Raw genomic sequence first — 12,352 nt, 5'->3', positions numbered from 1 at the left:
GGACGTCAGAGTAAAAACTGGATGGGGGGCAACTGAGGATGAGAGGGAGGAATCTCTGAGAATTTTCTGCAGGCAGTTTCCCCCTCCATCTCTGCTCTGACAACTCGTGATGGTGCAGTCTTCCTCAACGTCTTCAGAGAGCGGCCCAAAGACTGCGTACACCCTCTCCCACCAAGCACGCAGCGATTGATTAGGGCAGCCGGTCGCTTTGTTTGTCCAGATAAGGCATGAGAGCCTTCACCCAGTCTGTCCCAGGGCCTCCCTCCCAGATGCCTTCCACCCCCCCTTCCAAGAAGGCCGCTCCCTTAGGCAACGCTGGGCTGTCTTCACAGCAGCCCAAGTTCCCCCCGCCCCCCCCCAACACCACCACCCCGAATCCCTGAATCCTCTCAAGTCCCCGGGAACCTGGTGCGTCTGAGAAATGGACTGGGGACCGGCTCTGGAGGAGAGCGGCGCGTCCCGTAGGAGGCGTGTTCCGGAACCGGTGGGGCACCCACACGTAGTGGCGGGGCGGGGGCCGCGGGGGGAGGGCGCGTCGGGGCGGGGGCGCCGAGTCCAAGGGCACCAGCGGTCTGTGGGCCCCGGGCGGGGAGCTGGGGCCGAGCCCAGGCGGCGGGAGAGAGGGCGCGTCTGATTCAGGAAGTTGTGTCTCTGACATCAGGGGCAGGACGGAGTTGGAGCGAAACCTCAGAAATGTGAGGCTTCAGCCTCGGGAGGGCAAAGAACGCACAGGGGGCTTTCCTCGCGGTGAGGGCAGGTACGCGCGGCGCCCGGCCCCCACCTACCCCTCCGCGCCGCACCTGGCTCCGCAGGGGGGCGGGCTTCCGCACAGGGACCTTGACCTCCGCCGGGACCCCTGCTGTCAGACGGGCCGCGCCAGACCCCGGCGCCACCGCGCCTGTAGGAAGCCCTCCGGTGGACTGCGAGGTAAGTCTCCAGACTGTGTATGTGTGTCAGACTGTGTGTGTGTGTGTGTGTGTGTGTGTGTGTGTGTGTGTGTGTGTGTGTGTGTGTGTGTTTTAAGTTGCCCTCTGTTTGGAAGGGAACTTCCCGCTCACTTTCGTTCTTTGCAAGGAGGAGACCAGCCCCAGAGATCAGTGAGATTCCAGGATCGTTTCTAAATAGCCTCTTGGCCCTTCACAACTTCGGTACTAGTTTGTTTCCCTTCTTGGGAGGATTCTCAGCAGCTTGACATCTGCTTCTGGGCTGAGTCCACATGGGTTGGGGGTGGCGGTTGGGGTGGAGTTCTCTTACTCCAGTTGACAAAGCTGCCAGTAGGAGCTTTGGGACCGGGGGACATTCTATTTGCTACTGAAAAAAAAAGTCAAGGCCTGAAACCCACTAAAACTCACTCAGGCTTAGATGTTTCTAAATTATGCTAAGTGAAGCCAAATTTTCAACGGGGCTAAGAAACTGGCCAAAACGAAAATATGGCGTGGAGCCAGGTGTGGAGTGGGAACCTGGCTGCTAGTCTCCAAGCCTCCAGGGGATTTACTGTGACACAGATTGCTTCCTAATTTCTTTGAGTCTCTAAATGGTCCTACTCCCAGCACCCCATCCCCCCAGACCACCCATGAAGGTAAAGGACACAAAAAGACCTGTTTCCCTAGTATTTCCAAGAGCTTCACAGGAATACATTGTGTAGTGATTGAGTTAAATAAACTATAGATGTTTTGCTGGTGGGAACAGCAGTCCTGCCTAACCGAAAGGGAAACCGAAGCAGACAAGAATTGCCCTAATTTCACAAAGAATGCTGGCGGCCCGCATTCTAGCTACCTTGCAGGACTGCTTCTCAGATTCTGTTCAATAAGGAAGGGGAAGGGGGGATAGGGGGTGGTGCCAGTAAATGCACTTGAGCATGTCAGCAGCACCTTCCTTCAAAGCTGGTGCAGTTCATTCACTCAGCTAAAGTTTGGAAGAATCTGAAGCTAATTTGAAGGAGCCCTCATTTTGAAGTCCGGTTGGTAATGGGGAGAGCCTTGAGTTCTAAGGAACAGGTCTGAAAAGCACCACTGATGCATCTCGTTCCTAACCCTTTTACAAACGGTTTGTCAACTTCCACCCAAAGAGTTCAGCAAGGGTCTTACCATCAACCTCCTAGTCTGATGTGCCTTCCCTTTGCCCAGTGCTGGCCAGCTGTCCAGGAAAATCTGATCAAGTCCTTCATTTCTTCTGAAATTCTGGCTCCCCATTCCCACCCAAGATACAATAGAGGAGAGGAATGCATGACAGAACAGATGTTTCTCCAGCCTCCATGCTTTGTCAATATCTAGCCTATAGAATAAAGTCAGAATGATTTCTGCCCGTTTCTCTGAATACTTAACTCAAGGGAATAATGGGCACCCAGCGAGCTAAGTTACTGACCTCATCAAAGAGGGGTGAACATCCATTCCCCTCCCCACCCATTCCTGCAGCAGTTTCTGTACCTACTGTGTGATAGGCAGTGTTCCAGGACCTTGGAATCCAAAGGTAATGAGATAATTTCTGCTTTTGAGGACCCACAATCTAGTAAATGCCACGAGACACAGAAACAAATATGGTTCAGAATAATACACATTACAGTAACAGTAGCTACAGAACACTGAAATAACCCAAAGGAGAGAGTGATAAACTCCCCTAGGAATTATCTGGAAGTCAACACTGCAGAAGTGATGGATGAGCAAGGTGTTGGAAATGATTAGGAGTGATTAGGGAAAGGGTATTTCAGGCAGCGGGAAGAGTATCTATTCAAAGTCAAGGGCATGTTGGGGGAACTGTGAGTAATGGGACTTATGCTACTATACTAAGGAAGTCGTGGTTTTGGTATTTAAGCAGAGAAAGGGTGTGGTCAGATTTGTGTTTGGAAAGAGAACTAAAGGCCAGATGCAAGCTAGCTTGGAGAGATGGGAGGCAGAGATAAGGAGGACCTCAACTAAGATCATGGCAGCGGGAACTAAAGGAAGGGAATGGATGCTAGTGATGTTTACAAAGTTAGAGTCAAAGTACATCCTGACCAAGTGAACAGGGTAGAGGAGGAGTGAGCGGAAAAGAGGACGATTATAAGGTGTGGAGCTGGGGTTGGGGGGGTGCACTGTGATGTCCAGAATGGAAACCATAGGAACTAAGGGAGCAGTGGACTTGAGAAATGGATTGTGGCAATTAACACTTCACACACATTTAGGACGGATGTACCCAAGAGATGCCCAGGAGGTGCCCAGGAGATTTCTGGTAGGCAGTGGCTATTCAGGTCTGGGGCTCAGGGAGAGATGGAGGCAGCAGGGCGCCTGCGTGGCTCAGTAGATTAAGCGTCCAACTCTTGGTTTCAGCTCAGGTCATGATCTTGCAGCTTGGTGCTTCAAGCCCCACATCGGGCTCTCTGCTGACAGTGTGGAGGCTGCTTAAGATTCTCTCTCCCTCCCTCTGTCCCTGCCCCTCCCCCACTCACACTCTCTCTCAAAATAAATAAATAAGCATAAAAAAAAAAAAACTAACTATCCCTGACTTGCATAAAAGCAGTGTTGAAGGGTGGCTAAAGGAGCCTGTTATAACGCTATCCGTGAGACCATGTTGACACTGAAGAATCTTGGATTTGGCCAGTACTCATTGGCCTGGAGATACTATTTTTATACCATATGGTGACTTGCCGGTGACTCTCTAGACTTCTAAGGCCTTCCCAGGATGCCTTGCAGGTGATACCTAAAATTCTAAAATGTTGGAGACGACCCTGCATTAGTGGCACACAGATGCATTTAACCAAACAAGTGAATCCCTAGGAATCACTTCATCATATGAAAAATGAACACTCTAGTTCAACTGTGAGATCTGCCAAGACCTCTCCAGAACACATACCCCAAGTTTAGTAATACACCTGTGTGGGAGAGTCCTACCATCATTAAAACAAGAAGGATGACTTTGCCAGAGAAAATTTTAAACCCTTATTGAACAGTACTTGAGGTCTGACTGCCATGGCTCAGATCAGGAAATTATGTGACCCAGTGTGGAAGGAAAAAAAAAAAAAAACCTTGAACTTGGAAGTAGACAGACATGGATTCAATTCTTGTCTTGACCACTTATTAGCTGACCTTGGACAAGTCTTTGAATTTCCCAGCTTCGTTTCCCTTATATTTGAAATGGGAATAATTATTACTCACCAGGGCAAATTGAATCAGAAATCAGAATCAAATTGAAAAAGAAAGTTACATTTAATGTGCTCCATAAATTGCAAGGTTCTATAAAAATGTAAGTTGTTTTATTATTATTACTAATCTTCCCTCTTGAAGCTACCAACTTACCCTGAACTGTGTAGGTGTAAGATCTGGGGAGGATCTTCAGCCCAGACTTGCAGCTTTTTAACTGTATGAAATATTTTAAGGCAGCAATTATAAAAGTCTCCTTCCGTCATATGAATGGCATGCATCTACTCTGGCTACTTCTCCTTTTACTCCTTACCTACAGTGGCCAGAGCCCAAAGAAGTGAATGTTTATGCAGGTCGTGCACAGCACAAGGATTCCTGGGAGGTCATGGCTGAAAGCAGCCAGTATTCTACTTACCGGGCCACGGATCTGCCCCACTTGCACTGGGCCCACTCGGAAAGGAAGCTTTCTTTCCAATCCTCACCAAGGTGCTGGTTAAACCAGCACTGACCTTGAATCTGAGCATCGGTTCATGGCTTAGGTGTATCTGTGGTTTTCTTCTGTCCCGACTAAGGAACCCTAACGTCGTCCAACACAGTAAAGCCGACACCCAAACTTTCAACTAAACAGACTTCTGAGAAGGGATGGCTGTTGATGAGCAAAAGAAAAAAATAACCACAGGCTCAAAAACTTCAAATGGAAAAACACTTTGAAATAAGCCAGCCCCGCCCCTTACTTCACAGGTGAGCGAACTGATGTTCAGGGAGGCGAAGTGTGTCCCCAGCTCAACAGCTGATTAAGGGAGCGACCAGAACCCAAGCTCTGTCTCTCTCTGTTCAGGAACAGCAGACACTCTCTAGGGTTTCCGTCACCTGGACCTTCTGGACCTCACACTCAGGCACCCAAACACTGGCAGAGATGCAGAATGAAGAGGCTGGAAGGCTAAGCCCTCCCCCAAGCAGCCTCCAGCAGGCTCCAGCCACCAGGAGCAGATCTTCCAGAGATGGGGGCAGGTCTCCTCTTTTAAGGCACCTCCGTACCATACCCAACACTTCTGTTTGCTCAACGTCAGTCCTTAACGTTTTCTCAAAAATTCCCAAACACCTCTCAAAAAAGGGGGACCGCACTGGGTGTCAAAATCCTTGTCGTGAGGATGGTTTCAAGACCATCGGACAGGTCAACACTAAACATCCAATATTGATTTACTCTTTCCCGTTCCATGAGAAAGGCTCCGGGGTGAGTAACAAAAGCTCATGAGACTTATCACGGGCACTGTAAGAGAGAGAAAACAGAGGCAGATAGACTTTTTCCCTCTTTATGCGGCAAGAGGAAAATCAACAGCCAATTCTTTGAAGGGCAGTCCCCAGGGCCACAGACCAGCTCAGGTTTCTGACTTTTCCCCCCACATGGGCCTGCGCCATCCGAGCAGAGCACCGCCTGGGGACATGAGTGGGCCTCAACGTAGCCTGGTTCCAAAATGAACCTCACGCAAACACAAGATTTCTTTCTCGGGGCAACTCCCACGGGGCCACAGCAGTGTCCAAACCAAATCCCAGCCCCTGGCAAAAGACTTGCTCCCACGATTGTAAGCAAGTTGCTCCATGGAGTTTGTTGCTAAGAGATGAAAGAAATCCTAATCATCGCTGTTGTTCTTGGTCAAAATTGAAGATTGTGATTGTAAACCTTTGTGAACTTGCCTTTGCTCTTAACCATCTACAGTTTCTTCCCGTTAGGATGTCTTTCAGTTGACTTTTATTCTCCTCAGATACACTCCTGATTTCAAGCTGGATAGGCTTCAGGAAAGTGCATCAGCAACTTCTTTAGTTTCCCAAGCGAGTCACAAAAGAAAAGTGGCAGAAGACAGGGAAAAAATATAACGGCAAGGAGGGTAGTTGCATGTTATAGTATTTTTAGTCTTCAGGTTATCCTGAGAAGGTACACAAGTTTAGAGATGGTACGGAAGCTGGTTAAGTAAGTTAACCCCTTAACTGGGGCTAAGGTCAGTGAAAGAAGCGATGGAGGACACAAAGTTGTCTTAGCCGCTGTGTTATGGAAACAGAATGGTGCACAGTGGACACGTCTTAGCCTACGTGGCATGCGGCCATGGCCCCCATGGAAAGAGAAGAGAATGCTTCAGTGCAAGTCAGGAACCTGTTTTTCCCTCTCCAACCTGAGTGAGGATCTGAGTCTGCCCTTCTGGCCCTGGTTTCTAATCTTAGAATCTTCTGCAGCTCCACCAGTGGGACAAAGTGTGGGCTCTCAGAAGCTCTTCTGCTGTAAAAGCCCTGGCCATAGCCTGGAGGCTCCATCGGGCCACTCGTGTCCAGTGGCCTAACATCACCCAGGAACCATATAGGACAAAGTAACCTTCCTGATGATTCGGGACTGGGAGAAAACACGTTCACCCAACCTTTGTCGGTTCCTTCAGATTTCTAGTGTGCATGCTAGGCTCTCAGTAGCCATTTGTTCAACAGTGGTGCTAAGAATTTGAGGCATGCAATTTGACTGTCATGCTACACTCCCCCTCCCCCCCCCGCCCCCACACCGGCAGGTTGTTTTATGAGCACATCGCAATTGTTTATTCAACACGATGTGACAAAAAGTAGCAAAGCTGAAAGAGAACACACCACTCTTAAGGCCAGCCCTGCAGACTTCCCCCATCCATGGAGCCCCTTTCTTGTAAATGACTGAGGCTCGCACCCTCCCTTCTCTCTCCGCCTTCTACTCCTGACCTGAACCTTTCCCTCCCACCCAAGGCCCACCATCTACTGAGTAGCAATTGCCAGTACAGCACAGCGGTGGTCTAGAGTAAAACCTCCAGGCTCATCACATGTGTGACCCACACTGTCCCAAAATGAAACCTCCTCTGGGAGAGGGGAATACGTTTGCACCCCACACCGTCCAGACATGACCTGCCCAGTGCTCTCCTGGTTTCTGAATTAGAAACTCAGTTCCTGCCCTGTGGGATACTTGGCCCAGAGCCTTCCCTCATTCAGAAAAAAGACAGTGATGTGCTGAGTGCCTTAGGATACTTTGCTGATTTCCAACTACCATGCTCTTCATAGGTTTTCACAAGGATATTATTGACCCCTCTGAGGAAAAGATGATTTTTACTGTGTTTCCAATGGACAAATGGCACAGATTTTCACAGCTGGCCATGGAAGGAATATCTCATTTCCAGACAGAGGCACTGAGTCTTCCCTCCACCCTGTCTGGGACAAGGGACAGGGACTCAGTCACAGAGCATGTGCCACATGGGGAAGGAGGTCTGATGTTCCTGACTGACATTTTCCAGGAATAAGTCTTCAGTGGTTTAAAAACATTATTCCTGGGGCGCCTGGATGGCTCAGTTGGTAAAGCATCTGACTCTTGATTTCAGCTCAGGTCATGATCTCATGGTTTGTGGGTTTGAGTCCCACGTTGGGGCTGACAGCCTAGAGCCTGCTTCAGATTCTCTCTCTCTCTCTCTCTCTCTCTCTCTCTCTCTCTCTCTCTGTCTCTCTCTGTCCTGCCCCCACTCACACACGGTCTCTCTCTCCCTCTCTCAAAATGAATAAATAAACTTAAAAAAAAAAAAACAGTATTCCTTCAATAAGGAATCTCCACCATTGAAATATGTGATCATTCAACATTTGGTATTGTAATGAATGAATAAATACACACTAAAAAAAGAATCAATGCCATTTTATACATCTTAAACAATTAATAATAGGAACTATATCATTGTTTTCCATTTACCATCTATGAGCTTTCAAGAAATTTTGCTTTACCTCCCCCCCAAGTTTTTATGAAGGTGAAATTCACATGACATACAATTAACCATTTTATTTTATTTTTTAATTTTTATTTATTTATTTATTTATTTATTTATTTATTTATTTATTTACTTTCACTTTAGAGAGAGAGTGGGGTAGAGGGGCAGAGAGAGAGAGAGAAAGAGAGCGAATCCCAAGCAGACTCCACACTGTCAACACAGCCTGAATCAGAGCTCGAACCCACAAACTGGGAGATCATGACCTTAGTCAAAATCAGGAGTTGGTCGCTTAACTGACTGAGCCACCCAGGTGCCCCTCTATTCATCTGTTGATAGATATTTGGGTTGTTTCTGTCTTTTGGTGTTGTGAACGTGCATGTACGAGGATTTGTTTGAGTGCCTGTTTTCAGTTGTTTGGGGTACACACCTAGGAGTATAATTGCTGAATCATATGGTTATTTTATGTTTATCATTTTGTTTTGCCTTTTCCCACATTTTGATCAACATCCTTTCTTGATGATAATATGCATATTAAGTAAGCATACTATCCTATCCCTAGTCTCTTATTTGTTACCTTTGATCTTATGCTTTAATGAAGGATATCAAACTCTGCTCCTTGTTGTCCTAGAGATGAGGTTATTTGTCTGCTTGAGAAAGAAACTGTTTGGACAAACGATAAACTCTCCTTGGTATGACTGAGTAGGAAGTCACTAACATAACAACAGCAACATTTATGGAGCACAGTCTGCATCGTGCCGGGCATTGCATTAAATGCGTCATCTACTTCCTCTCATTTAGTGTTCAGGACAGCGCACTTACTCTCCTTGTTTTACAGATGAGGAAACTGAGGTCTCTATTGAAAGCTGAGTGCTCTTCCCTTGGCTCCAGAGGGTCATCCATTAGCCTAGCCTGCAAAGAAACTCTGCAGCTGTCACTAATAATGCATCAGGAGCTCACAGTCTATTTTGGCAGATGGATAGATAAAGAGGCAATTACGACGCAGTGTAGGAAATGCTATGAGAGGTGTCACAACAGGGACCCACAGGACCCAGAGGGAAACCACTTAGCCCAGCTTCAGGTGACAGACTTCCCAGAAGAGATAAGATCGAAGTGTGTTATTTTATGTATAAACTTTTGTGACCCTTGGTAAGGTCTGACCCTCCACCATCACCCTTGGGCACCACCACCTGGTCATTAAATTCCCACTGCGTGGTCGCTGGCACATGGTAGCTGCTCATCAAACACAGGTTAATAAACGTGTGCTTCTGCAGCTGGAACATCCAGCCCCTGTCACCCTGTTAACACGACTCCAAAAAGGGCCTGCATTTCAACTCATAGGCTTTCCCAATTCAGATATGGCCCGGGCATCAGGGAGAGAAGGTGAGAAAAGGCCTACAATGGCTTGTGTGGTTCTCTGTGATAACTGCGTGGGCACCACGTACATGAGAAGACGGGAAGGGTGGGGGGAGGGGCGGGAAGTCGTGCAAAGGGCATTATGAGGAGATCTTGGCATGCCCAGGTGAGGAGGCCCTAGGGTTGCATGGGATTCTAAAGAAGAAATTAAATGAACCCGGTAAGCCACTTTCTAAAATCAAAATTTGTCCATTCACCTTGAGATTGTATTGTTGCTTCAGAGACTCCTAGCGTATGGCCATGCTGGGTCTCAGCCAGCAGGTACAAGAAACAGCAGCTTCATGGGGAGAGATCTAGACTCGCCCCTCCCCACCCCCACCCCCAGGCCCCCAGTTGGTAATTCTCACTCCTCTGTCTTGGAGATTGTCAGTGAGATTTGGCCGCCTTCAGTTGTCTTTGGCCAGGCACCTTCAGCTCCTCTTTGCAAAAGGAAAATTGTAAAAAACTCTTAGGAGGCTTGGAGGCCTCGATTTAGAAGGCAGAAACAGTCCCAGTGTGCGTCTAGCTGCATTTCCGTACACATTTCTCAAAAACTCTGTGTGTGCGTGACACTATATACACTAGAGGCCACAGGGAATTTAAAAAAAAAAAACCCAAAAAACAGCAAGTCCAGATCTACCTTCCGTCTAGGAACCTGTGAGCACCTGCGAGCAAAGCCTGCCCCTCTCATGCAGACCTGGGAGAAACAGCCTCTTCCCTGGGATTAGAGTCTGTCCTGGGATCTCTGCTCTTGAGGGCCACCAGCTCTTCACCCATCGCCCAGACCGCACCATTCTCAACATTCTGCCACCTCCTCCATCCCTGGCCGGTTGGCTGTCCAGGCTCTGACCCACTTGCCTAAGCCGAAAACCACTGCTTTGGGCTCCACCCACTGCAAGACCTTCCTGTTCCGCACAGGCCCTGGTCCTGGACCCCTCAACCTGCTGTAGCCCCACCTGCTATGCCCCTGGATGGCCTGGCCCTGCAGAGGCCTGTGCAAAGCTCATAGGGATACCAGGGCTCCAGTGCCAGTGATGAGTGTGGGCGCCTGGGCCCAGAGGAGATAACACCTTAGCCTTCACACAGGCGTTCTTAATTCTGGTTCTTTTCCATCCTCCAAAATCATAACCAGTTAGATTTGTTAACCATTCGACAAACGCTGAGCACCTACTATGTGCTAACACTAAGCAGTGGGGACTCCTAGAGGAAAAGCTCTCAGGTAGAGAGCTCAAATACAGTCACGTGGGAAAGTAGACGTAGCACAGCATCTGTACAGAGCACACGATCATCTCCACTAGTTGTCAGGCAGGTGAGGCAGCAGCGGGGGGAAGACATAGAGATACAGATCTCTATATAAACCAGGATTCCAGAAAAAGCCCCCAGGCCACCAGAGCCTCCTTTCTGTCACCCCTCTCCCGCAGGGGCTACACACAGGTCAGTCTTTGCACAGTTTAACAGGCCAGAGTGTTCCTCACTGGCTCTGCCAGAAATAGCAAGGGGTGCTTTTCCATGCTACACCGTGGCCTGCGTGTCCCTCCGCACCCTTGAACCCCCCACCATTGAATCATTGCGGGGATCACAAGCTCAAATGCCTCCAGGGCCTGGTGGACAAAGCTAACACTTCTTGAACATTTACTTTGTGCCAGGCACTGTTTTACACGTTATACAGATTATTTAACTCATCCTATTTCCACAGTGGACCTATGACCCCAATTCTACTCTTACCCTGTTTTTACTGCTGAGGACTTTCTGAGGTCAGACAGCTAGTGAATGGAGGAGGGGCAGGCTTCCATCCAGATGGGTCTACCCAAAAGAGTAACGCAGGTGGCATGGGGGTGGGGGCAGGATGTGATGTGAAACTAGAAATCCAGTCACTGGTCTCTGGTCATATCTACCTCAAGGGCTTCCAGTTTGCAGCCTGTGGCTTGGGTTTGGCCTGCTTGGGCAAAAATCCCACTTGGTTTCCACAAACCTTCTTCTATAAATGTTTAGCAGTATTGGGTTGCCTGGGTGGCTCAGTCGGTTAAGTGTCCAACTCTGGCTCAGGTCATGATCTCACGGTTTGTGGGTTCAAACCCTGTGTCAGGCTCTGTGCTGACAGCTCAGAGCCTGGAGCCTGCTTCGGATTTTGTGGCTTCCTCTCTCTCTGCCCCTTCCCCACTCATACTCCGTCTGTCTGTCTCTCTCTCTCAAAAATAAACATTAAAAAAAATTAAACATTAGCAGAATTGCTACAGGGGTAGGCTAACTACTAAGTGTGTGTGTGTGTGTGTGTGTGTGTGTGTGTGTGTGTGTGTAGGGAGAGAGAGATAGAGAGATCCCTTTGAACTTGTGCCAGCTGGAACTGGCTTTGGTTACCTTGTGACTCCAGATTTGAAATCAGTAGTAGTACCAAATTAAAGAATATGGAAAGGAATAAATTGTGTCTGGAGTGGAAAGTCTGGAGTGGAGAGGGAAGGAGGCCGAAACCCACAAGCCACATCAAGTTTTCTTACACAACAATCTGCCTTCGTGGTTGAACTTGGAAAACAACCCTTTGGAGGTCCTTGGGCCCAGCACATCATCGGCCACCCCCAGCGTTGCCCTTGGGCATTCAAGCCATAATAGGTGAGGAGGTGTGGGATGGAGAGTAAGTTTCCCAGTAGGCAGCCCTCCTCCTCAGGCCGCAACCCCGAGGAACTCTCACCTTGGGCCAGGCAGCTCGCTGGAATGGCACCCACTGGAGCTCGGAGTGGCTGGCCCGGAAGAGCTCTAAGGAAGGGCGGGCTGGAATGAGTTGTTGGCGTGTTGCCGTGGTAATGGGGGGGGTTGGAGGCTCCATATCTGGGCCACCTTGATTAGATTCTTTCAAGAGCAGCTGGAATCCCTTTACTCCCATTCTCCCTACATTTTAATCATCCTGTTCTCCCTGTAGGTGCCCACCCTGATCACCCCTTCTGTGAAGCCTTGCCTAGATCTCTCACTGGAATTAACAGCTTCCTCCTGGCTGCTTCCATGTGTTTGCATTTCCCTTTGGACACTTAACTAGTCATGCTTCGTCGTTCTTCTTTCATGCTCCTCCATTTCCCCCAACAAAAAATAAATTCCTTGAGT

General features: G+C 48.6%; 1 protein-coding gene across 1 annotated transcript in view; it reads left to right on the top strand.

The window, feature by feature from the left end:
• Positions 1–542: 542 nt before the first annotated feature.
• Positions 543–12,352, top strand: part of KIAA0040 (uncharacterized protein KIAA0040 homolog) — a 41,600-nt gene continuing 29,790 nt past the window's right edge. The window contains exon 1 of the mRNA XM_019821658.3: positions 543–927. The gene's annotated coding sequence lies outside the window, so the exon portion shown is untranslated. The remainder of the gene's footprint in view (positions 928–12,352) is intronic.

This window comes from Felis catus, chromosome F1 (genome assembly GCF_018350175.1).
Source record: "Felis catus isolate Fca126 chromosome F1, F.catus_Fca126_mat1.0, whole genome shotgun sequence".
Classification (NCBI taxonomy): Eukaryota; Metazoa; Chordata; class Mammalia; order Carnivora; family Felidae; genus Felis; species Felis catus.
This window is presented reverse-complemented; position numbering and strand designations above follow the sequence as displayed.